Raw genomic sequence first — 26488 nt, 5'->3', positions numbered from 1 at the left:
ATCTAGAAGAGGTTCCAAATATACATCTATATCATTTCCAGGTTGTTTAGGGCCGGAAATTAACAACGACAACATCAAATACTTTCTTTTCATGCACACATATGGAGGTAAGTTATAAATAGCCAACACTACTGGCCAAGTACTATGTTGGCTACTCATGTTTCCGTGTGGGTTCATTCCATCGGTGGACGCGCTAGACGTAAGTTTCTAGGTTCATTGCCGAACTCGGGATACTTAGCGTCGAACGATTTCCATTGCTTACCATCTGCCAGGTGTCTTAGCTTTCCATCATTTATTCTTCCTGTTTCATGCCAAGTTAACATTTTTGCATCATCGGGATTCGCATAAATCCTTATGACTCTTGGTATCAATGGAAAATACCACAACACCTTAGCCGGATCCCTTCCTTATCCTTATAACGCCACTCCAAACATTTAGGGCAATTGGTTAAGTTTTGATATAATTTCCGATACAATATGCAATCATTTGGACATGCATGTATTTTCTCATATTTCATACCCACTCCTCTTATTAGTTTTTTCGCCTCATATGTCTTAACAGGTAGAACATTACCATCTGGAAGCAACTCCTTTATCAAGGCTAAAAACTAGTGAAACACGTGTCACTCACCCCATTTGCCCCCTTGATATTATACAACTTCACCACAGCCGACATTTTTGTGAACTTACAACCAGGATACAGAGGTGCTTCGGACTCACACAACTTCTCATACATGTTGTTAAGGTCATCCCAATTACTAGTGTCATCACCTACATCTTCAAAAGCAATGGACTCATCATCATTCTCTTCATTATCTATAGACCCAACATTCAACTTCTCTACTTCCAACTCTTCCAACTCAAAAACTCGGCAAACTCGGGATCATCGCTTAGCCTTTCGTGTACCTCAACATCATCTTCTTCAGAGTAATTCTCTTCCTCTAATGATTCCCCATGAAAAATCCAAAGTGTATAGGATCGACTAAATCTCCACTTTTCTAGGTGTATTTTAACGTCCATAAAAGCCATATAGCTAATATTACCACATCTTTCACAAGGACATGCAATACTAGAAGAACCTTTCAAATTGTTCTAAACGAATTCATAAAATTCAGCTAAACCATCCTTGTAGGTGCGGTCACTCATATTTGCATCAATCATCCAAGTTCGAGTCATTATTCTACATTCGTAATAATAGGCAACTAATTCTGAAAATACAATAATAGGCAAACAAATAAACGAAATTCGGAAAGCAATTAAGCTAAATTATCAACAAATTAGATAATAACCCAAAAAATCCTATATCTAGTTATAAGCGTTGCTAAGAAACATATATATATATATACCTGATTGATAAACACGATGAGGGAGAGAAGACGTGACAACAGTGACGGAGATGAAGACAGAGAGACGATCAGGGAGGAATGGAGGATGATATAGTAGCAGTATTAGCTTGTGTTTGTGTTTGTAGCGTATAGCAGAATAAAGCAATATGTTGTTCTTAAGATTTTCATAATATTAATAACAACGGTTATTGAGTCTACAACCGTTGTTAAAACGTATTAAAAACGGGGTCTAATATAACCGTTGTGATTACTTTTCACTAATTTGGCGCCAAACCATTAACAACGGTTAAAATTTAACCGTTGTTATTAGTTTTTTCATTAACAACGGTTGTTTAAGTATGACCCGTTGTTAAAACAAATAACAACGGCTAACAACACATAACCGTCGTAATTAAGTTTGGTAAAATTCGCGGAATAAATTCTACAACGTGTTTTGATGATTTTCGTGAATAAGCGTTGTTAAAGGGCCGTTGTGGTTGCCTGTATTTGTAGTAGTGATAGGGTAAGTGTAGCACGCTAGAAGAGGGTCTACAAAGTTTGGTCGAAATAAGATGAAAACGCTTGAACATTAACCCAACTAAGTTCACCTTTTTGTGAGTTGCAATATGATAGATTAAATATTGTTGGGCTATGGTGAGTTTTCCCCGATCACCCGAGGGATAAATTGACCGACAAAGCATATTAAAAATGATTCGAAGAGGAGGAGGTATTTGGGTGTTGCTCACTGGACCAGGAGAGACAGTTTTGGGACACACTACTTGGGCGACATTAAGGGGTGAGGCATAAGGTAAAGCGACCCATGTTTCAGAGGGGAGTTTGTCATAACCTCCGACAGGAATATCAAGGGCGGTAGCAAAATCAGATTGAGAAAGTTTAAGAGGCTTACCATTCACCTTAGCCGTAAGAAATTCACCCGATTTATCAACACGTACAGTTGCAAAGAACTGAATCACCTCGCTCACAAAGACCGGTTCACGCATTTCCAACAATTTTTCCCAACCTTGAGCCAATAACATGTCACGGACCGTATGAAAAGCAGGAGGCTTAAACCAAGTTTGGTTGTAAACCCGAGGAGAATGGATTGCCTTGGGATGCATTAGCCTCTCACAATTTTTGTAGATGGAGGTAGGGAGGTCTATGCTTTCAAGGTGATCCCAAACAATAGCCAAATCCCATTTAGAGGTTAGGGAAACCGGATCAGAGGGAGAAAGGTACACAAGTTTCTTCTTTAGGTGTTTCGATTTTTTCTGAGGAGGTTCACTGGGGGTTTCAGTTGGAGGATCAACAATGGGATTTTCAATGTTGCTTTGTTCGACATTTTCAGAAATTGGGGGTAATTGGGATGAAGAGGCTTTTTCTTTTCTTTTGTTGTTTTTCTTCGCCGGAGTCGGGTCAGACTCGGCGGACTTGGTTGGATTCTCATTTAAATCGAACTCGGTTTCTTCAACATCTTCAACATTTACCAATACCGGTTCAGAGGAAGAAGAGCGAACAAAGAGAGTTTTTCTTCCGACCTCCTCGTGTGCGCCGTCCTACCATAGTGGAGATGGGGATGCCGTCGGATGATGGTGGATCAGTGAGGGTCGGTGATGGTTGTGGGTTTGGTGGATCTGGGTTAGATGAAGGAATCGGGTTTGAGGTCTGTGGAGGAAAGGCGTAGGAGATTTTGGGTGAAGACATTGTTTGAGTTGTTGATGTCGGTGGGTTTGATGTGACAGGTGGTGAGGTAATTTTTGTTGGTTTGACGGGTATGGTAGTATTGAAAGAGGTTTTTACCATGGTGGGTTAAGGGTAGGTTAGATATGAGGGAGTTTGTGGATTTGGGAGATGAAAGGGTAAGTGGACGGGTTAGTGAGATTGGACGGGGTTAGGGATAAATGGTGGGTTGAGATAGTAAATGGCCCAATAAATATGGAAGGTGAGGTAGTTGGCCCGACTTAAACACATTTAATTACTCGAAATAAAAACGCAAGGTAGCATATAATAAACGTAAATTTAGATATGAGGTTGAGTGATTACCGACTCACAAATACGGTGTCAATTTTTGGTCTAAACATGATGTCAATGCACTTAGAACACTTAATAACATATATCCAATTTTAATTTAATCAATTAAGGAAATTTGTATAACTCACACTAAAAATCACAAGCAATTGATTAACCCAATTTCTAATCTAAATTTCTCAAAATGTTCTCTTGCAAGTGGCCTAGTGAAAATATCGGCAATTTGATTTTCGGTTTTGCAAAAGATAAGTTTAATATGTCCTTTTTCAACATGATCACGAATAAAATGGTGACGAATATCAATGTGTTTGGTTTTAGAGTGTTGAATAGGATTTTTGGAAATATTTATTGCACTCGTATTATCACACATTAAGGGAATGGAGTCAAAAATAATACCAAAATCCAAGAGTTGTTGTTTTACCCAAAGGAGTTGAGAACAACAATGTGCCGCACTAACGTACTCACTTTCGGCCGTAGAGAGAGCTACCGTGTTTTGTTTCTTTGAGGCCCAAGAAGTCAAGCAAGGACCCAAGAACGTTGCAATTCCGGAGGTACTCTTTCTATCCACCGTGCACCCCGCATAGTCCGCATCTGAAAAGCCTATAAGATCGAAAGGACAATGTAAAGGGTACCATAAGTAAAGATTTTGTGTTCCAATCAAATACCGAAGAATTCGTTTAACGGCTTTGAAATGTGATTCTTTCGGATTTGCTTGGAATCTAGCACATAAACAAACACTAAAGAGAATGTCGGGACGACTTGCGGTCAAGTAAAGAAGTGAGCCTATCATACCTCTATACACCTTATCACTAACATTCTTACCGAGTTCATCCTTGTCCAATTTGGACCCGGCTACCATAGGTGTATCTGAGGCTTACCATTAGTCATCCCAAATTTCTTAAGCATTTCCTTAATATACTTTTGTTGATGGATCATGATTCCATCCTTTGATTGCTTAATTTGGAGCCCAAGGAAGAATCCTAGCTCACCCATCATGCTCATTTCAAACTCCGATTTCATTAGTTCCGAAAAATATAAGTAAAGGAGTTCATTTGTTGCACCAAATATAATGTCATCAACATATACTTGTACAACCAACAGTTCACTGGATCACACTTCAAGAACAATGTTTTGTCAACGGAGCCTCTTTTAAAACCATTTTCAATAAGAAATTTAGACAATCTATCATACCAACATCTTGGTGCTTGTTTTAAACCATAAAGAGCTTTGTCTAATTTGAAAACATGGTTAGGCAAGTCATTGTTCTCAAAACCCGGTGGTTGCTCTACAAAGACATCTTCTTCCAAATATCCATTTAAGAAAGCGGTTTTGACATCCATTTGGAAGAGTTTTAATGCCTTTGTGAGCCGCAAAAGCTATAAGCAATCGTATGGCCTCAAGTCTAGCTACCGGTACATAGGTTTCATCGTAATCAATACCCTCTTGTTGGTTATAACCTTGCACCACTAGTCTAGCCTTGTTCCTTACAATTTCTCCCGAGTCATCAAGCTTGTTGCGAAAGACCCACCTAGTACCAATGACGGTACGATTAGGCGGTCTAGGGACTAAGTGCCATACCTCGTTTCTTTTGAATTGATTGAGCTCTTATTGCATAGCAAGCAACCAGTCTGCATCAGTCAAGGCGACTAATACATTTGAAGGTTCAATTTGAGAAAGGAAGGCATTATGGGCACAATACTCATTGAGATGAGCGAGATTGTTGAGAGATGATCTTGTTCGAATTCCCGAGTTGAGATCACTTGTGAGATTAGTGAGTGGATGAGAGCTTTGATGTTTCCACTTCTTTGGAACAATGGTTTCTTGTTCCCCCTCAACAAATCGATCCACAAGGTGGATCAAGTTTCTATTGGCCTAGAAGGATCTTCATCCTCACTGTTTTGGATTGCTTCAGTTCTGGAGGTGGAGGCAACAGTCGTTGGGTCTGTTGCTTCCAGAGAAGAATCAGTAGCAGAGGTGCTACGTGTTCCCCCTGAGTTGCTGATCTCCTTTGAAGGTGACAGTCTACGTGTGTTCTGTTGCAATTCAGTCTTTGGAGCTTCTTCATCCGCGAACACGAAGTCCTTTCGAACAAGACCAATCTCAAACTCATCATCCTCATCCTCATCATCATCATCCATGTTTTGTACCTGTCCAAGCACACTAGATTCATCAAAAATAACATGGATGCTTTCTTCAATTAACAAGGTTCGTTTATTGTAAACTTTATAGGCCTTGCTATGATCGGAGTACCCAATAAAGACTCCTTCATCACTACGTGGATCGAACTTACCCAAATTGGTTTTACCATTGTTATGAACAAAACATTTGCTTCCAAAACATCTAAAATATGAAATGTTGGGTTTTCTTCCACGTAGCGATTCATAGGGAGTTTTATTCAATATACTCCTTATCATGACACGATTATGAATGTAGCAAGCGGTATTTACCGCTTCGGCCCAAAAGTTCTTAGGCAACTTACTAGATAATAACATTGTTCTAGCCATTCCTTTAAGGGTTCTATTCATCCTTTCCACCATACCATTTTGTTGTGGGGTTCTAGGAGCCGAGAAGTTATGGTCTACACCATTGTCATCACAATAAGCACCAAATGATGAGTTTTCGAATTCGGTTCCGTGATCGGTTCTCATTGAAACAAGTTTTAAACCAAGTTTATTTTGAATTTTTCTTAACCAAATTAGAAACTCATCAAATGTCTCATCCTTAGAGCTTAGGAAGAGTGCCCAAACGAACCTAGAGTAATCATCAACAATGACACACACATAACGACTACCACCTCTACTTCTAGTTCTCATTGGTCCACACAAGTCGATATGTAAAAGTTGCAAAGGTTGAGATGTACTCATAATTCTTTTGGATTTAAAGGAACTTCTAACATGTTTACCTCTAGCACATTCATCACATACTTTATCAAAATCAAACTTTATATTAGGAATGCCTTCAACTAAGTCAAGTCTTTTAATGGTGTTAAGAGTTTTTGTACTAACTTGACCTAACCTTTTATGCCATAACCAAGGATCATTGTTCATTACACTCATGCAAGACATAGTGTGACCGGATAGAGAGTTCAAATTAGTTAAGTAAACATCTTTGACACGTCTTCCTTCGAGTATTAGTTCATTAGTAGTGGCATCAAATATTCGACACACATTAGCACTAAATTCTACAAAATTACCCTTATCACAAAGTTGAGAGATGCTAAGGAGATTATGTTTCAAACCTTTGACAAGCCGCACATTGTCGACACAAAGTAAGGATGACTTACCAACTTTTCCAATGCCAATTACTTCACCTTTCTTGTTGTCACCAAACCTTACCGTGCCACCATCATATGCTTTAAGTGAGAGGAATTGGCTTCTATCACCCATCATGTGACGAGAGCATCCACTATCCAAGTACCAATTGCGGCCGCCTCTCACCAAGCCCTACACAAAATTAGTTTTTGAGTTTAGGAACCCAAATGAATTTGGGTCCCTTTTTGTGATCAACATAACTTGTGGTGTCTTTCTTAATGCTCATTTGCTTTAATGTTTTGGTATTCTTGTCAATGTCATCAAACCGTTTTGTACATCCATTGAAAACATGACCATTGTCACCACAATAATTGCAAATGATGTATTCGGGAAAACCTACGTATTTCCTTCCTCTAAAATCGGTTTTAGGCTTCTGGATGCAACAACGGTCCCGACTCATTCTCCATTTGAACCCCAAACCAGCAGCTTTATCACATTTCTCGGTTTGATTCGTGAGGAAGTTTAACACGGTTTGACTACCTTCCTATTTTTCAGTGATGTTCTTAGCATTAACAAGTTTGGTCAAGTCATTGACACGAGAGAGGAGATGCAAATTCTTTTCTTTTTCTCTCTTGAGTTCATCATTGTTAACACTTTCTATGGACAATATTTTCTCAACAATGAAGTCATGGGTGTGGTTGTTGAGTTTAGACACGAGATATATGATTCTTTCTTTGGACTCTTCATATTTAGATGTCATCTCGTCAAGTCTTTTGTTTAGATCAACGACTTCATCGGATCTATGGTGAGGAGAAGACCTAGAAGTGCTACATTCGGGCATACCTTTTTGAAAGAAAGTAAGCCTATCATGGAGACCTTCTATTTCATTCTTGAGACAAACAACCTCACTTTTAAGACACTCGTTTTCATTTTCCAACCATTCACTTTTTTCTTTAGACTTGTCTAAGTCTTTGTTGGAAGCAACAGTCTTAGACACTGTTTCTCTTAAGTCTACAACTTCAACTACAAGGTCATAGATCTCATTTTCAAGAGCATCTTTGTCCTTCAAAATATCATCACGTTCCTTGGTTAGAGAGGAAACTTGCATCACCAAGGTAGTGTTGACATTTTCGAGGTCAGAGACATCCGTGGGGGTCAACCTAAGACGCTCAAGTTCTTTAGTCAAATGTTTGTTTAACTTGTTGACTCTTTTAACTTCATTATATGCCTCAGATGTGACAGTGACGCTGTCCGTTGCTTTCAGTTCATTTTTCAGATTAAAGTTCTCTTGAGCAATTTCCTCAATCTCATTTTGCATTACCTCGAGTTTATCATTTTGAAACCGACACTTATCAAAAAGTTGGTCAAGAAGCTTACATACTTTCTCTTTGGAGTAAGTTCTAGCCTTGGCCTTTAGATGATTTACCTCGTTGTCGGAATCGGAGTCGGAATCGTCGGGGTTAGCCATGAGGCATCTTAAGTGTTCAAGTTTTGAGGTTTTTGAGACTTTTTCTTTACCATGATTTGCAAGACACATTTTAGCCTCAAGTTCCTCCTCGATGAGTTCCTCGTCTTCCTCGGAGTCGGACATTCCCCAAATAGCACTCATGACTCTATGTTTATAGTCCTTTTTAACTTTTTCTCTTCTTTCCTTTGATTTGATTTCTTCCCACTTGGGACATTCTTTAATTTGGTGAGTTTTATCACCACATTTAAAGCATCCCACGGTGGAGTTAGGTCGTCTCTTAGGAAAGCGTTTTTTCGAGTAATTATTAGTGAACCTTTTGTTTCCTTGTCCATTGACCAACCCGGCTAGATTCCTTGTGAACATAGCAAACTCGTCTTCCTCCTCATCTTCTCCATCACTTGGAGAGGATGTGAGGGCGAGACTCTTTCCCCTTGATGACTCACTAGAATGCTTATCGAGGTTAAACTCGTGAGCCATTAGTGATCCCATTAGTTCATGAAGAGATAGGGTTGACAAGTCTTTAGCTTCCTCTATGGCGGTGACTTTAGGTTGCCATTAAGGGGTTAGACTACGAAGGATTTTTTGAATGATGTCCTCGGACTCGAAATTCCTTCCTAGACTTTTAAGCTCATTAATAATACAAGAAAAACGTGAAGAGAAACTATTTAAGGACTCGTCCTTTGACATTCTAAACATCTCATATTGTTGCATGAGAAGGTCAATACGGTGTTTTATTACTTGGGACGTCCCTTCATAGGCAAGTACAAGGGAATCCCAAATAGATTTTGCCGTAGGACACCCGGAGATTCGACTAACTTCCCCCTCACCAACACAACGTTGAAGAATCGACATTGCTTTGGAATTCTTTTCGGCAAGCTTGAAGTCGTTCTCATTGTAATTTCTTTCCTCTTTTGTCTTGGTGAAACCGTTTAGAATATCGGTTTCCTCAATGGCAAGAGGTCCATTTTGGATGATGTTCCAACATTGATAATCGATACTTTTGATGTAATGTTCCATTTTGAGTTTCCACCATCCAAAATTCGAACCGGTAAAGACCGGGATCTTGGAGTGTTTCTCGGAATCCATTACCCACGAATCAAACTCTAAGGCGGTTAGCCTCGATCAAGAGCACGAGGCTCTGATACCAAAGGTAAACTCATGCTCTTAATCTCTTTGCATATTGATTAACTAATGTCTTGTCTAACCTTCTTAGTTTTAAATCTTGTTTTGGGGCAATGTAAAATTGTCTTGGCTAGTTTGATTTTCGCTCTTGCCTTAGGTAAGGTAATATTGTCCCTTCTCTCATTTGATCTTGCTTGCTTAAAATCTTGAATCAAGGTGTTTACATTGCTTATACATTCGTTTGGGGCTTGTCATCATCAAAGGGGGAATTTGTTGGCTTCCTTATGGTTGATGATGACATGCCTATTTGATTTGTTCTATCTTAGTTTACCTTTTCAGGATATATGATCATATCAAGCATGGATTAAGAAGTGTTAAAGTTGTTAATCATCCCATTGTATTAAGTCAAGTGTCATCTAATGTACAAGTGAGAAAGTAGAGTATATTAGAGTAATAGAAACAGTCCAGACGACTGTTGCTTTCATTAGTAAACGGCTGCTTGGATTGTTGCTGTTACTTTATAATACTAAACTCTCTTGCTTAAGAATTGTTGATCTTGTAAAAGTTGTCCATCTCTATTCTTTGCTAAGAATATGTTAGTGGAAACTTGATCCTATAACATTCTAAGTGTGTTAGTAGAGTTTAGGACGGAGTAGTCTTTAACTCTTGGCAACCGGAGTAGGTTGCGAGTTAGCTTGTCACAAGAACGGAGTAGTTCTTGTACTAGCTTTACAACCGGAGTAGGTTGGTGTCTTTTATTGTACGGGTCTTTTAGTAGTCGGAGTAGATCACTAAAAGAAAGCAATAAAAAGGTAGATTGGACGTAGGCACTTGAGTATTTGCCGAACCAATTCAAAAATCTTGTGTTCAATTGTTTTACTTTATTTCCGCTGCAATTTACTTTGTTTGTTTGTTTTGCTTTGCTTAACCTTAGAAGTAACAGTTCATCAAACTGTCACATTTGGTCTGCAGTCGTATTCCACAAACTGAGACAAATAGCTACAGTCAGAACGATTGTTACTTTCATACTTCAGCAAACATTCATCGTGATACTTGTTTAATCTTTCAATATTATTCAAAGTATCTTCTCATCTCTTTTGTCCTCGTAACTCACTTTAATTCAATAAAGTTGAAGTTATAAATTTTTAAATAGTAAATAATTCACCCCCTCCCCCTCTTAGGTACTTGAATCCATAAACTCAACAATAACCTCGCATCCAGAGTTTATGTTATGGTTAGGGTTACTATAACATTGCATGGTTAATGTTAAAGTTATAGCTGGAGTTACTGTAACATTGATTGCTTATACTTGTTTCATATGGTGTATTGTGTTCAACGTGTTATGTCCTTATGTTGCATATAATTTGGTTGGTCTTGTTCATATGATAAGTAGGATGGTCAGTTATACTATTCTATGAGTTGAGTCGTGATGTTGTTCACGCATGTTAGTACATTCGGTTATACTGTGCATTTGTTTGTTGGTTGGTTTGAATAGATGACGGTAGTATCAGTTATATACTATCTGAATGAACTAACGCCACCCGTTAATGCGGGATTTATTTTGGTCTATGTTCGGGGATGGCCAGATTCGTCAGTTATACGTTCTGGGTCCCGAGTGTCGTTCGGTGTACAGTTATTGTATCGAGAGATCTGGCAAGGTCTTAAGAATATAGGCAGTATTGATACGCTATATATAGTACCGTGGAGGCATTGGTGATACGCTCCACACCGATGGAGGCAGTGGTGATACGCTCCGTCAGTCAGAGGCTGTGGTGATACGCTCTGACAAGTTAGAGGCAATGGTAATACGCTCTAACGGGCGTTCGCTCTATTCGCTATGCTTTGTTGCTAGCTTTGTGCCTTCTGTTGCTGTGGATTGTGTGTTACTGCATTCGCTATGCTTTGATGCTAGCATTGTGCCTTAAGTTGTTAGGGGTCGTGTGCTAAAGTGGTTATTAGTGTACATGGTCTAGTTCTTGCATATGGTTTAGATTTGCATGATTCCGTTTAAGATTGATAAGTCATGGTAAGCTTTATTAGGTTTTTTCATGAGTATAGATGATCTCACATGTTTACTGGTTTTACATTTCATTTGTTAATGATTGTTGATTATATTCAATTGTTGTAAACATGACTGGGAGAGCATCTAATTACTCCCGACTGATTGTCGACCCCCATTCTCAGGTTGTTCAGATGTTTGCTGTTTGGATCTTATCTTGCCGGGGAAGTGCTGTGCGGCGGGATGAATAATAAATTAGGAGTTTGTTTTCATGATATGAGAACCTTTGAATAATGTATTAGTTTGTTTTGGTTTTAGTAGCGAACCGGATTGGTCAGATGTTTCCGCCACCTTGACCCTTTTATCAGTATCGTACTCTGATATTTATTTTATATAAGTTTTTCCTTTGTTTTATAATCCGGGTTGTTACAGTTAGTATCAGAGCGAACACGCTCCCAACTCTCGCTTAGTTGATGACTAAAATAAATGACCTAGTTAATGAGTGAGAGTAAATGGGGTAGAAACCAATAGGATTGGTTGGTTTTCTTATGTTTGTGAAGTGTATGAGTAGTTGTTTGGAGTGGTACTTAGGTTCTACCACTTATAACGAGATTTCGTTCTTGCAGATGGTGCGTAACGCGAATGGTGAGACCGATGCTGATCGCATCAGGAGACTTGAGGCTGCTTTGGCATGTATGGCCGAAGGTTTCACTAATCACCTCAACAACAACAACAACAACAACAACCATCCGCAACCGACTGTGTTTGATCGCTTTGCTCGTCACCGTCCTCCGACTTATGATGGTGCGAATGATCCTACTGCTTTGAAGGCTTGGATTCGAGAGATGGAGAAGTTGTTCCTTGCTACTGGATGTCCTGAGGATCAGATGGTGGATATCGCCACCTATTATCTGAAGGACGAGGCCGACAACTGGTGGGCTCTTGCTAGAGCTGGTCTGAAAGTTCAATCAGGATACGGTTGGGCTGTTTTCTCTGAAGCGCTGAAGAAGAGGTTCTATCCTGAGGAGATGCGCTAGCAGAAGGAACATGAGTTTCTTCGTCTACAGCAAGGTTCCATGACCGTTGAGGAGTAAACCAACAAGTTCGTGAAATTGTCGCGTTTTGTTACTTCTGTGGCTATGGACGAGGTTTCAAGGACTCGTCGCTACGAGAAATATCTAGATCCTAAATTATGGACTGCCATGTCTGGTATTCCTTCAAATTTTTCCAGCAGGCTTATGATCGTGCTCTTAGCATCTATGATTCAGTTCTTGCTACCGAGGCTGAAGAGGGTACGAAGAGTAAGTTCGTGAAGAGGCCTTATGTTGCGCCTAGTTCCTCCCAGAAGAAGCAGAAGTTCGAAGCTCGTTCGTATGCTCCGCGTGATCAGGGTCAAGCTAAGAAGGATATGGTTTGCTTCAAGTGTGGAAAGGCTTACCACCCGGGTAAGTATTGTGAGGCTGGTAATCCAATCACTTGCTTCACTTGCAGAGCTCCGGAACACAAGGCTGTTGATTGCCCCCAGAAGCGAAAGTTTGATGCTCCTAAGGTTGATGCTCCGAAGACTGGCCGAGTGTTCGTTATGAGTCGTGCTGAAGCAGATGCTAATCCAGATGTGGTTACGGATACCTTTCTCGTTCATTCTTTATCTGCTTTTGTTCTTTTTGATACGGGTGCATCGATTTCTTTCGTATCCAAATCCTTTTCCGTCCGTGATGGACTCTCTTCCTCATCATCCGTTCATACCTCTATATCCCTTCCTACGGGTGAGATTATTTCTTGCTCCGTTCTTTTCAAGGACGTACTTGTCAGTATCGTAGGGGCGATCCTTCCTGCCGGTCTCGTCCAATTCAAACTCGGAGAGTTTGATGTGATTTTGGGTATGGATTGGTTATCTCGCTATGACGTTAGGTTCCTGTGTCGTGATCAGAAGATCGTGCTTAAGAGTCCCATAGGTTCGAGGGTTTCTTATCAGGGTGTTAGGGTTACACCTACGGTCAAGTGGGTTTCTGCTTTGAAGATGGTTAACATGGGTAGAAAGGGTCATCAGATCTATCTGTGCAGTGTTCACGGTGTTTAAGTTGAGCCTAAGCTAGAGGATATCCCTGTGGTTAGGGAGTTTCCCGATGTCTTTCCTGAGGATCTACCTGGTATTCCTCCTGAGCGAGACATGGAGTTCTCGATTGAGTTGTTGCCTGGAACTGGCCCCATTTCGAAAGCTCCTTATCGTATGGCTCCAGCTGAGTTACAGGGACTTAAGAAACAACTTGAGGTTATGATCGATAAGGGTTTTATCCGACCGAGTGCTTCGCCGTGGGGTGCTCCTATTTTGTTTCTCAAGAAGAAGGATGGTAGTATGCGGTTGTGCATTGACTACCGTGAGCTGAACAAGGTTACTATCAAGAATAAGTATCCTTTGCCGAGGATCGAGGATTTGTTTGATCAGCTCCGTGGTGCAAGTGTGTTCTCGAAGATCGATCTGAGGTCAAGTTACCATCAGATTCCAGTTAGGAATGAGGATATTCCTAAGACTGCTTTCCGTTCGAGGTATGGCCACTACGAGTTCGTGGTGATGCCGTTTGGGTTGACGAATGCACCTGCCGTTTTTACGGATCAGATGAACCGTACTTTCAGCGAGTATTTGGATAAGTGTGTCATGCTGTTCATAGACGACATACTGATTTACTCGAGAGACGAGGCTGAACACGAGCGTCACCTTCGTGTTATCTTGGAGATTCTGCGTAAGCAGAAGTGGTATGCTAAGTTCTCGAAGTGCGAGTTTTGGCTAAGGGAAGTTACCTTCTTGGGTCATGTGATATCTGGCGATGGATTTATGGTTGATCCGTCGAAGATTCGAGCCGTGGTCGACTGGGAGAGTCCAAAGAATGTGAACGAGGTTCGTAGTTTCCTTGGTCTAGCTGGGTACTACCGTCGATTTGTACATGATTTCTCTAAGATCGCGAGACCGATGACTCAGTTAATGAAGAAGGAGTCCAAGTTCATTTGGATAGAGGCTTGTGAAGCTGCCTTTCAGGAGTTGAAGAAGAGGTTGACTACCGCCCCTGTGTTGACTCTACCTGAAGAGGGCGTTGAGTTCGATGTCTTCTGCGATGCGTCAAGGTTTGGGTTGGGTTGTGTCTTGATACAGAAGGGTAAAGTTGTGGCTTATGCTTCCCGTCAGTTGAAAGTTCACGAGACGAACTATCCGACTCACGATCTTGAGTTAGCAGTAGTGGTGTTTGCACTTAAGCTGTGGCGACACTACTTATATGGGGTCTCTTGCAACTTTTATACGGATCATAAGAGCTTGAAGTATATCTTCACTCAGAGAGATATTAACATGAGGCAGAGACGTTGATTGGAGCTTCTTAAGGACTACAAGATTGAGCTACAATATCATGAGGGTAAGGCAAACGTGGTTGCCGATGCTTTGAGTCGCAAGGTGTGTCATGCTATGAGATCTGTGTTGGTGTTACCTGATGACTTGAGTCGAGAGTTCCAGAAGATGAGCCTTGAGGTAGTCCTTCCTGGTACTTTAGATTTGAGTGCGATGGTTGCTGAATCCGAGATCCTCCATGAGATCCGAGTTAAGCAAAGAGAGGATGAATACTTAGAAGAAGTTCGAGTCGCTATAAGCGAAGGACGCGCCAAAGACTTCGACGTTGGACCTAATGATGGTCTACGATTCCAAGGTCGTTGGTGTGTGCCTAGCTGTGAGGTCTTAAAATGTAAGATTCTCAAAGAGGCTCATAGTACTCCCTATTCGGTTCATCCTGGTGGTGATAAGATGTATACGGATCTGAAGCTAAAGTTTTGGTTGCCGGGTATGAAAAAAGAGATCGCCAAGTTTGTGAGCCGTTGCTTGGTTTGTCAGAAGGTTAAGTTCGAACATCAGAGACCTGGTGGTCTACTGCAACCTTTGGAGATTCCCACCTGGAAATGGGATTTGATTTCGATGGACTTCATTATGGGTTTGCCGAGGTCGCCGAGAGGAATGAATGCGATTTGGGTCGTGGTTAATCGTTTGACTAAGGTCGCGCATTTCATTTCGATGAAGGAGACTTGGAGTCTCGAGGAACTAGCGAATGCTTATCAGCGAGAGATCATTCGTCTTCATGGGGTTCCTAAGGATATCATCTATGACCGTGATCCGAGGTTTTGTTCTCAGTTTTGGAAGAAGCAGCAGTTGGCTGTGGGCAGTGAGCTTAAGATGTGTACGGCTTTTCATGCTGCAACTGATGGTCAGACTGAGCGTACGATTCAGACGCTCGAGGATATGTTGCGAGCTTGTGCTTTAGAGTTCCAAGTTAGTTGGGAGAAGAGTTTACCGCTTGTGGAGTTCTCCTACAATAACAGTTGCCAAGCTAGTATTCAGATGGCTCCGTTTGAGGCATTTTATGGAAGGAAGTGTCGTAGTCCTTTGTGCTGGGCCGATTCTAGTGAGGCTGTCGTTCTTGGTCCAGAGTTGGTTCAGGAATCGATTGAGCAAGTGAGGTTGATCCGCGAGAAGCTTAAGGCAGCCCGGGATCGACAGAATACGTATGCAGACTTGCGGCGTAGGCGGATCGAGTTTGAGGTTGGCGACAAGGTTTTTCTTAAGGTTTCGCCGATGAAAGGTGTTAAGAGATTTGGGCTTAAGAGCAAGCTTAGTCCTAAGTACATTGGACCGTATGAGGTGCTTAAGAGAGTTGGCGAGGTAGCCTATAGGTTGGCTTTACCTCCGAACTTGTCGAAGGTTCACGATGTGTTCCATGTTTCGCAGTTGCGTCGTTATTGCAGTGATCCATCTCATGTTCTACAGGCTGATGTTATCGAGGTTGAGCCTAACCTGACTTATAAGGAACGTCCTGTTCGCATTTTGGAACGTCGGGAGAAGAGGTTAAGGAAAAAGGTTGTACCTTTGGTTCGGATTTTGTGGAGGAGTCAGAAGTTTGAGCAAGAGACTTGGGAAACCGAAGCGTCTATGCGAGAGAAGCATCCACATCTTTTCGAGTGAGGTAGTTCTCTTATCAAGTTTCGAGGACGAAACTTCTTTTTAGGGGGTTTGATTGTAACACCCCTAATTTCCATAATATAATTTTATTTTCCCATATTTCATATTTTATTTTCCGGGAAAATATCCGTCTCTTGTCTTTTGGGCTCGTTGGGCTCGAAAACGGTGAAGACCCGCTCCTTCCTTGGGTCTCACGTGTTTCTTGGTGTAGGTGGGTGAGTTTTGGGCCTAAACCTAGAATAAACCCATGAGTTTCTCTATAAATAAGGAGGGAAATCAAACCCTTGCTTCTCTTTTCTCACAAAACCCTAAACCTAATTTCTCTCCTCCTTCCTCCCTTGTGCCGCGCGTCCCTCGCCTAGGGTTTCGTGCCGTTCTTCCTTTCTTCTTCGTTCTTCATCATCTTTCGTGCTTAAATCGATCCTACTTCTTGGATTTATCTATCTCCTTCGTAAGTTTTATGTTTTCGCATAGTTTTATAGTTTTTATAGTTTATATATATATAGTTAGTATATTTATTATATTCGTTATCTTTGGCACGTGGATGATTTCAATAAAGGCGTGGAAGTTGCACCTGGAGAAGACGTTTATATCGTTGAAGACGATCTCTAGGGTTTATTTGCTTAATAAGGTAACTAGGTGTTTTCCTTTAATTGTGTTTATGCCAATTGATGTAATTAATATGATTTAATGAATGTTTTGTATGATTAGTACATGTTTGATTGTTTATTATCATGTTAATGATGTTTTTCTCATGTTTATATATATTTCAATGCATTAAATATATATCGTATGTTGTTTATATGTTTATTATGAGTGTCATGAGCGTAATTAGGATTTCCGAATAAAACCCTAGTGTTGGCATGATAGGCGGCCAAGAGTGCTCTCCAAAGTCATAGCTAAAGCTAGTATAACCTTGATGATGATTCAAGTGTTATAGCTGAAGTTAGTACAACTTTGGGTTGTTACTCAAGTTATGGCTGTTTGAGGCATAACCTTGGAAATATGATTTAAGGTTATGGCTGAAGCTATTATAATATTGAAGTACGAGTTAAGGTTATAGCTGGAACTAACATACCCTGAGATTATGGCTCAAGGTTATGGTTGGGACTAGTATAACTTTGAGTTTCGTGTCAAGGTTATAGTTGAGGTAAGTATAACTTCAAGTTATATGTGTTGAATTTATAGTAGAGGTTACTATAACCTCTCATCCAGAGTTTATGTTATGGTTAGGGTTACTATAACATTGCATGGTTAATGTTAAAGTTATAGCTGGAGTTACTGTAACATTAGTTGCTTATACTTATTTCATATGTTGTATTGTGTTCAACGTGTTATGTCCTTATGTTGCATATATTTTGGTTGCTCTTGTTCATATGATAAGTAGGATGGTCAGTTATACTATTCTATGAGTTGAGTCGTGATGTTGTTCACGCATGTTAGTACAGTCGGTTATACTGTGCATTTGTTTGTTGGCTGGTTTGAATAGACGACGGCAGTATCAGTTATATACTATCGGAATGAACTAACGCCACCCATTGATGCGGGATTTATTTTGGTCTATGTTCGGGGTGGCCAGTTATTCGCCGCTATACGTTCTGGGTCCCGAGTGTCGTTCGGTGTACAGTTATTGCATCGAGAGGTCTGGCCAGGTCTTTGGCATATAAGCAGTGGTGATATGCTATACATAGTACCGTGGAGACAGTGGTGATACGCTCCACACCAATGGAGGCAGTGGTGATATGCTCCGTCAATCAGAGGCAGTGGTGATACGCTCTGACAAGTTAGAGGCAGTGGTAATACGCTCTAACGGGCGTTCGCTCTATTCGTTATGCTTTGTTGCTAGCTTTGTGCCTTCTGTTGCTGTGGATTGTGTGTTACCGTATTCACTATGCTTTGATGCTAGCATTGTGCCTTAAGTTGTTAGGGGTTGTGTGCTACAGTGGTTATTAGTGTACATGGTCTAGTTCTTGCATATGGTTTATATTTGCATGATTCAGTTTAAGATTGATAAGTCATGGTAAGCTTTGTTGGGTTTTTCATGAGTATAGATGATCTCACATGTTTACTGGTTTTACATTTCATTTGTTAATGATTGTTGATTATATTCAATTGTTTTAAACATGACTGGTAGAGCATCTAATTACTCCCGACTGACTGTCGACCCCCATTCTCAGGTTGTTCAGATGTTTGCTGTTTGGATCTTATCTTGCTGGGGAAGTGCTGTGCGGCGGGATGAATAATAAATTAGGAGTTTGTTTTCATGATATGAGAACCTTTGAATAATGTATTAGTTTGTTTTGGTTTTAGTAGCGAACAGGATTGGTCAGGTGTTTCCGCCACCTTGACCCTTTTATCAGTATCGTACTCTGATATTTATTTTATATAAGTTTTTCCTTTGTTTTATAATCCGGGTTGTTACAATATCACTATATCCAATGTTACTACAACTCTTTTCTTTACTGACGAAATTACTTTTACTAATTAGGCATGCAATTTTAAGAGGATTATATATTTATATAAATATATTACATATATACATTAAATCATATCGGGAGAATTATGCAATATTATATATTATGGAATCTAACTTGAATTGTTTATAACCTACTTATATTATATTTTTGTATGTTAATTAATTAATTTCTCTATACATCTAATAAACAATAAAGTTTAATAAAATTGCATAGATTTTAAATTTAATATATAATTTTATGATGATAATAATTAATATCATAAGTGTGCATATTTATACTAATTAATTATTATTTTATTTTATGGAAATTGACCATCTTCTAGTCTTCTATAAATATTTAGGAAAATTACCAAACATCTTCTTTCTTTTAATCTCCTTGAAATTGACCATCTTAATTAATTATTTTATTTTAAGGAAATTGACCATGTTTTAGTCTCGTACAAATGTTTAGGAAAATTACCAAGCTTCTATATAATTTAATTTTTACCCAAACTATATAATATTTGCATTGAGATCCCTTAATCGGGTCCATCACACGGTGCTAGTGATTTGAAACTATATAGTATAATTAATTTGTATAACTTTTTTTAGGTGCTGTTTGACCTAGTTTTAAAAGTGCTTTTGTAAATGAAAAAGTAGAAGTTAGGCCAAACACTATTATTTAGAGTGTTTAAAACTACTTTTAAAAAGTCATAAAGCATCCTTTAAGCCACTAGAAGCAGAAGTAGCAAATTGGTGCTTCTACTTCTACTTCTAATTTTCTTTATATTCATAAGATTCTATCCTATGCCAAAAAGAATATTTGATTGACTTTCCTTATTTCCAAATTCGGTCAATATAAGTTTTATTCAAATGATAATATTTGGCATACATGTGATATTTTTTAAAAGCAAAACAAAAAAATGTTCACAAATTGGCCAAATATATCAAACAATGAAAAAACAACTTTTTTAAAAATTTGGCCAAACACTTACAATTTTTTTAAAAAGTAGTTTATGAAAAGGTTCTTTTAAAAATGAAAAACTCTTTTATAAAAGTAAGGCCAAACACCCCCTTAATTACATTGAAGTCCCTTGGTTTCTGGATTTAATATATAGTATTGATATATAGGGAATCAAGGAGAATCCTAGACTATCTAAGATGTGAAAAGTCTAACAGAATCTTTTACTAGTTTGAATGCACGTGCGTTGCAACGGGTAATTAACTTATTTATAATGCAAAAAAAAAACGTTATAAGGGTTTAATGTTTACATTCTACAATATGTCTAATGATTTGTTTACATATTATTAAAATATCTCTTTAAAAAAAAATATTAATATATACGTGGGTTAACTCTTATGTATAATCATATAATCACCCTACCTTATACTAATGTTTCGATGTGGGAAAATTCTACTATTTATAAGCAATATATTCACGTACCAAACTTGGATTATTTTTCTGATGTGGGACAATTCTACTATTTACACGTAGTATATATATATTCATCAAACCTGCATTGTTTTTCAATGTGGGACAAATAACATACTCAGAATTATGTAGATACCTCATTTCTGCACCTCCCGTAAACCACCCGGTGATGATTGGGCCGCATGTTTGGTATACGGGACGATTTGTGATAGTTCGTAAGTTTATCGTCAAGTGATCGCTCAAACACTTGTGTCTACCTCTTAATTGTCATCTACGTGCCGATACGGTCGTTTTGGCAGTAATTAGAGTACATTTGGAGTCCGGGTCAAAAAACCGTCTTCATTTTCTAATAGCCGAGTCAGAATGTTCTGGAATGTTCCAGATATTTCTATTCCATATTTTCCAATATTTTGATCTTTGGTAAAATATCTCCCGTAATATTCACACAAAATATTAAGGAAACGAGATTAATCCGCTATTCCATAATAAAAACGCGGAAATCTTTCTTCCGCAAGAGGAAACCACTAAAGAAAGGACGCAGCAAGTGCTGCGCCTCTTCCAAGAGACGCAGTGCCTGCTGCGCCTCTTCCTCGGTCCTTTTCTGCGTATTTTTCGTATCTTTTCGAGATTCACTTCCAAAGTTGCTTCGAAAACCCTAGTTCCTCCGTGTGATTAGTATAAATAGAGACCTTTGGCCTCACATATTTCTCACGCGAGTGTCCGCCTTTCTCTTCTCTCTTTGCATTCTAGACCACGCTCTTACTTTTTTGCGCCTACGTGCTTGAACTTTCGACCACGTAAGCTCGGATCCTTCTGAGTACCAGCCTTGTTTTACATGACCGACCAATTTGACCAACTCCACAACCAATCAACTTAATCAATCTTGTTCGTTTTCCTCATAGAGGGCACTTTCGTCTACATTCGAGTCGAGCATCACTAAACGTTAACTTAGTTCATCTCGCTTCGTCAAACATATAAGTCTGGGGGTGTATAATCCTTCTTTTATTATTGTTATTTATTTTCGTAATCATTATTGTAAGATTTATGTCGAAATTATTCTTAAAACCGATTTATAAAACCTTGTTTTAAACCTCATTTACGGATTATCAGAAGACAGACGTCGAGAAAAGACGCAGCAACTGCTGCGCCTCTTCGAAGGGACACAACACCTGCTGTGCCTCTTCCTGAGGTGCCGCAGTTCCTGCTTCCTTTCTTCTTCCTTCGTCTTTTGTTCGTCCTATTGTTTTGTCTTGTCTTCAATTGTTCATTGTTCTTTTAACACGATAATTCTAGTATGATAATTTTAACATGTAATTCATTATTAGTATTTAATTCATCTTTTAATTCCCGACTTAAATCCCTTATAATCCATATTTGCGGGTTTTCGTCATTCAAATCAATTCGGGTTTTAGAGATTCGATTCATCAATATTGAATCTCTGGAATTCCTCTTTGATATATTTGCATCTGTGTAGATACCTCATTTCTGCACCTCCCGCAAACCACCCATTGATGATTGGGCCGCATGTCTGGTACGCGGAACGATTTGTGACAATTCGTAAGATTATCGTTAAGTGATTGCTCAAATATTAATGTCTACCTCTTAGTTGTCATCTACGTCCCGATACGGTCGTTTTGACAGTAATTAGAGTACATTTAGAGTCCGGGCCTAAAATCGTCTTCATTTTCGGATAACCGTTAAATCCCGAGTCAGAATGTTCTGGAATATTCCGGATATTTCTATTCCATATTTCACAATCTTTATCTTTTGGTAAACAATTTCCCGTAATATTCACATAAGATATTAAGGAAAACCGAATTATTCCGTCCTACCATAACTTAAACACGGAAATCTTTCTTCCGCAGGAGGAAACCCCTTGGGAACAGACGCAGCAGGTGCTGCGCCTCTTCCAAGAGACACAGTGGTTGCTGCGCCTCTTCCCAGGTCCTTTTCTGCGTAATCTTCGTATCTTTTTCATATCTTTCCGAGATTCACTTCCAAAGAGTCTCCGAAACCCTAATTCCTTCACGTGATTAGTATAAATAGGAGCCTTCGCTCCTCATATTTCTCACGCGAGTGTCCACCCTTCTCTTCTCCCTTTGCATTCTAGACCTTTGTTCTTACTTTTTGGCGTCTACGTGCTTGAACATTCGACCACGTAAGCTCGGATCCTTCCGAGTACCAGCCTCGTTTGCATGACCGACCAATTTGACCAACTCCACATCAATCAACTTAATTAATCTAATCGTTTTCCTCGTACGAGGGCACTTTCTTTGCATTCGCGTCGAGCATCACTAATCGATATCTTAGTCCTTCTCATTTCGTCAACATGTAAGTCTGAGGGTGTATAATCTCTCTTTTATTTATTGTATTTTAATTATTGTACCACGATTGTAAGGTTTATGTCGAAAATACCTCATCAAAACCGATTTCTAAAACCACGTTCAAAACCTTTTTTTATGGATTTTCAGTAAACAAACGTCGAGAAAGGACGCAGCAACTGCTGCGCCTCTTCGAAGGAGCGCAGATCCTGCTGCGCCTCTTCGTGAGGCTGCCGCAGTTCCTGCTTCCTTTCTTCTTCCTCCGTCCTCTGTAATTCGTCTTGTTTTATTCGTCTTTGTTTCGTTTGTTTGTTAATTCCTTGTTATAATAGCATGATAATCTCATATGTATATTGTTCATCATTCATTAGCATATAATTCGTCATAAATCCGACTTAAATCCCTTATAATCTCATATTTGCGGATTTTCGTCATTAAATTCAATCCGGTTTGTAGAAATTCGATTTGTTCATATTGAGTTTCTGGAATTCATCGTTGGTATATTTGTATCTGTTTATCATCATATGTTTATTCATTAATTCATCATGTTTAGTTTAATCCAATTAATTTGTTTGGTTTGTTAATATTGTTCACTCCTGTAATTAATCCATCTTAATTCCGTCTCGCCCATGTTTTGCTGTTTTCATGACCCATTCATATGTTAAATAACCTATTAATCACTTTCATCCGAGTAAATAATTTAAATCCATCGTTAACTTAACCAACGAATATTAACAACTTGCAATTCCGGCTTCACAGCCAGAACTGAGCCAAGGGACAGACGCAGCAACTGCTGCGCCTCTTCCAAGGGACGCAGCTCCGCGGCGCCTGTTCCTGGTTGATTTCTGCCTCTGAACTCCGTTTTTGCCTTGACTTAGTTATTTAGCTTACGTATAATTGACTATTACTCGTATTATCACCTTCTGACTTGTTCGTTATTCATTCTCTTTTTTTTTTCTTTTTCTCAAATTATCCGTTTTAAAGGTATTTTCGACATAAATCGCCTATTCCATTTGTAATCATTGTAATTTTTATTATTGTAATTTTCTTTATTGTATTTGTCATATTTATTATATCATTTGAATGTTCTCACATGTAATTGAACTTAAATCCTACTTCGACATTAATTGTATGCTAAATTATGTGTCAACCGACTTAGCCTAATCTTCACATGCTAGGATCAAAACTTGGATGTTGCATTGCATGCATATAATCGACGATATATCAAGTACGAATAACTTCCCTAATCATTAGTAGAGGCCGCTATCGAGGCGGGCGGGATTAAGTGTTCGATCAAAAGAGCTTCCTAATACGTACCCTCACCCCTTACTCCAGATATCTGTGTACACCCGTGTTCATTGGCATCCACGAGAGTCATTCTAGACATAGAATGATAAGGGTAACGATTGCTTAGTGTTCATGTCTCTACTTTGTGTCTTGACATGACACAAGGTATTCGAACGGTTCCAATTTCCCATAAAAATTGGTGCCGGCTCCATACAAAATGCAAACGCTTGTTTCTCTTTCTCTCCCAAGCGCCCCCGCTGTCCACAGTTTGGCGACTCCGCTGGGGATAATACACTTACGTGTAGCAAGGGTGAAACTTGAACAAGGTTAGGGAATAGTTTGTACAAGACAATTGTCGGTTTTCATAACTCGGTCTTCCTAGACCGTTTTATTCGGCCTTTTTAGGCCCAACCCAACCTATTCGACCAATCGTCCCGTCTAAACGGTCCTAATTCTTATTTGGGCCTAAGGATGGATAGCGATTGACGTCATCCATACCATGATGCTTACTCTTGTTTGTATCAAGGGCCTTCACTACTTGATGAAATGGACTAGGAATCGGCCTTACTCTTGTTTGGTATGAGCCTCTCCACAGACTTCGGGTTTGATGCTTCGGTATGGCAACCCACCCTTTAAACCAAAACCCTTTTAAATGCACTCAGCATCCCGTTATAATGCTTGTATAAATGTTTGTACCTTACGTGATCACCATTTCTAAACAAAACCATGACGATTTTTCAAAAATCAAAATCCTTTTCTTGACCAAAATTTCGAAATAGGCCTTCAATTAGCGCAAAATCCAGTCAAAACTCTGTCCGTTTGTCATGTCAAAATTCGGGCCACAAGCCCATTTCAAAACCTCACTTCGAGTCCACTCCTACAACTACATTATAGTTGACTAGGGCACACATTTTCAAAAAACCTTGTCTTTCTTCAAAGCTCACTCAACACAAGTGGCACACACCCACTTCACGAGTCAAAACATTTCTTCTTTTAGCAAGTGTGTTAGAATGGTCGATCGTGTTTTGATTCGTCGCCGATCTCTTATCCAGTTTCAAGATGCCTGGATCCAGCGAAACAAACCTCCACCAACTTCAAGATGGTAATGATCGAATCCTAGCCGCGCTAGCCCAAATCCAAGTTACCCAAGCCCAAGTCTATGAACGCCTTGAGCTCATCGAAGGCCGTATCTATGCCGTAGAGGGAAGGTTGCCCCCTCATGAAAGTGAAGTAATAGGTGACTCTGATAATGAATCCAAGAATGAAAACCCTCTCATGGGGATGACTGTAGCTGAGAAAAGACTCCAATACTTAGAGGAGCAATTGATGTACCTTAAGGGGGATGACATTTATAGGGAGAACAATCGCAAGTATGAGGCCGTCAATTCCAAATTGCCAACCAATTTCAATATGACGGATATCCCTAAGTTCAAGGGACACGAGAACCCTTTGAACCACATCCGTGCCTTCAAAGATTATATGTCTATCAAAGGCATCAAACCTGAGATGTTCTCAAGGATCTTTCCTTCATCTCTTGACACCATCCCGTAGCAATGGTTCTACTCCTTAGATCACAAGAAGGTCGCTACTTGGGAAGATGCCGTAATCTAGTTCTCTAAACAATATGCGGATAATGCCGAGATCCAAGTAAACATGCGTACTCTAGAGGTTCTTACCCAAAACGACAAAGAAGGATTCACCGACTTCCTAAGTAGGTGGAGGAAGACTAGCACCTAACTAGTTGAACGCCCGGATGAGGCTACCCTTGTGGAGAAGTTCATGGATAATCTCAAACCCATATATGCCAATCATTTGAGGTACCAAAACATCAAAACTTTTAAGGACTTGACCGTACTAGGGACGAGGATTGAAGATGACATCCGTAAAGGACTCTTGTCCAAAACGGTAGGTCGAGGATATCAAGGTTCAACAAGTCGTTCATACGGCTCTACTAGCAAGACCGATGAAGTTAACCTTCTCGAGCCATCCAAGAAAAGTACCCCACCAAGGAAATTCACAAATCTTGGGGACACGTACTCCAACACTCTAAAAAGGTTAATGGAGCAAGGTAAACTCCAACCCATTGGGCCTACTCCCGAACCCGAAAGGAAATCCAAATTCTGGGACGAGAACTCATACTGTGAATACCATATGGGCAAGGGGCATGACACAGAAAAGTGCTACAAGTTGAAAAACGTGCTTCAAGACATGATTGAAGATGGTCGATTGCCAATACCACCAGGAGGTAAACCCAACAACACTCAGAATCCTCTTGGAGTTCTAGTGATTACAAGTGATGAATCTACCTTAGATTGCTCACACCTCATTACTCCAATCGAAAATGAAGTCTACGCAATCGAGAATGAAAGGTTCTACTCTACTATCTCCCCTACCATTTCCGACTTCATCATATGGGCAAGGAGTGTAGATGGGCAAGTTTGGGAATTAGAAAATATGGTGACAACTTTACGCGATCCCAACGCAATACCCAAAGAACATGTGCCACTAATCTTCTCTCAAAATGCCACTATGCAAGAAGTAGTCACCGTGGTTGATAAACTAGTTGATCAAATCATACGACTGGAAGATGAAATCATGAGAATGAGAGAGCTAACTGCAATCAATGGAGTTTGGGCCGACGATGATGAGGACGAGTATCTCATTGAAAACTCCCTAGTCAAAGAAATAGTCCAAAATGGTGAAGACCAAGATGTGGACCACCTAACTCGTTCGGGTCGTCCATATCAAAACACTACTCAAAAAGGTCCAACCAACGTTGTCACACCAAATGATAACGAAGAGGACTCCACT

Source organism: Silene latifolia, chromosome 2, assembly GCF_048544455.1.
Source record: "Silene latifolia isolate original U9 population chromosome 2, ASM4854445v1, whole genome shotgun sequence".
NCBI lineage: Eukaryota > Viridiplantae > Streptophyta > Magnoliopsida > Caryophyllales > Caryophyllaceae > Silene > Silene latifolia.
The sequence above is the reverse complement of the archived record's forward strand: the minus strand, read 5'-3'. Positions refer to the sequence as shown.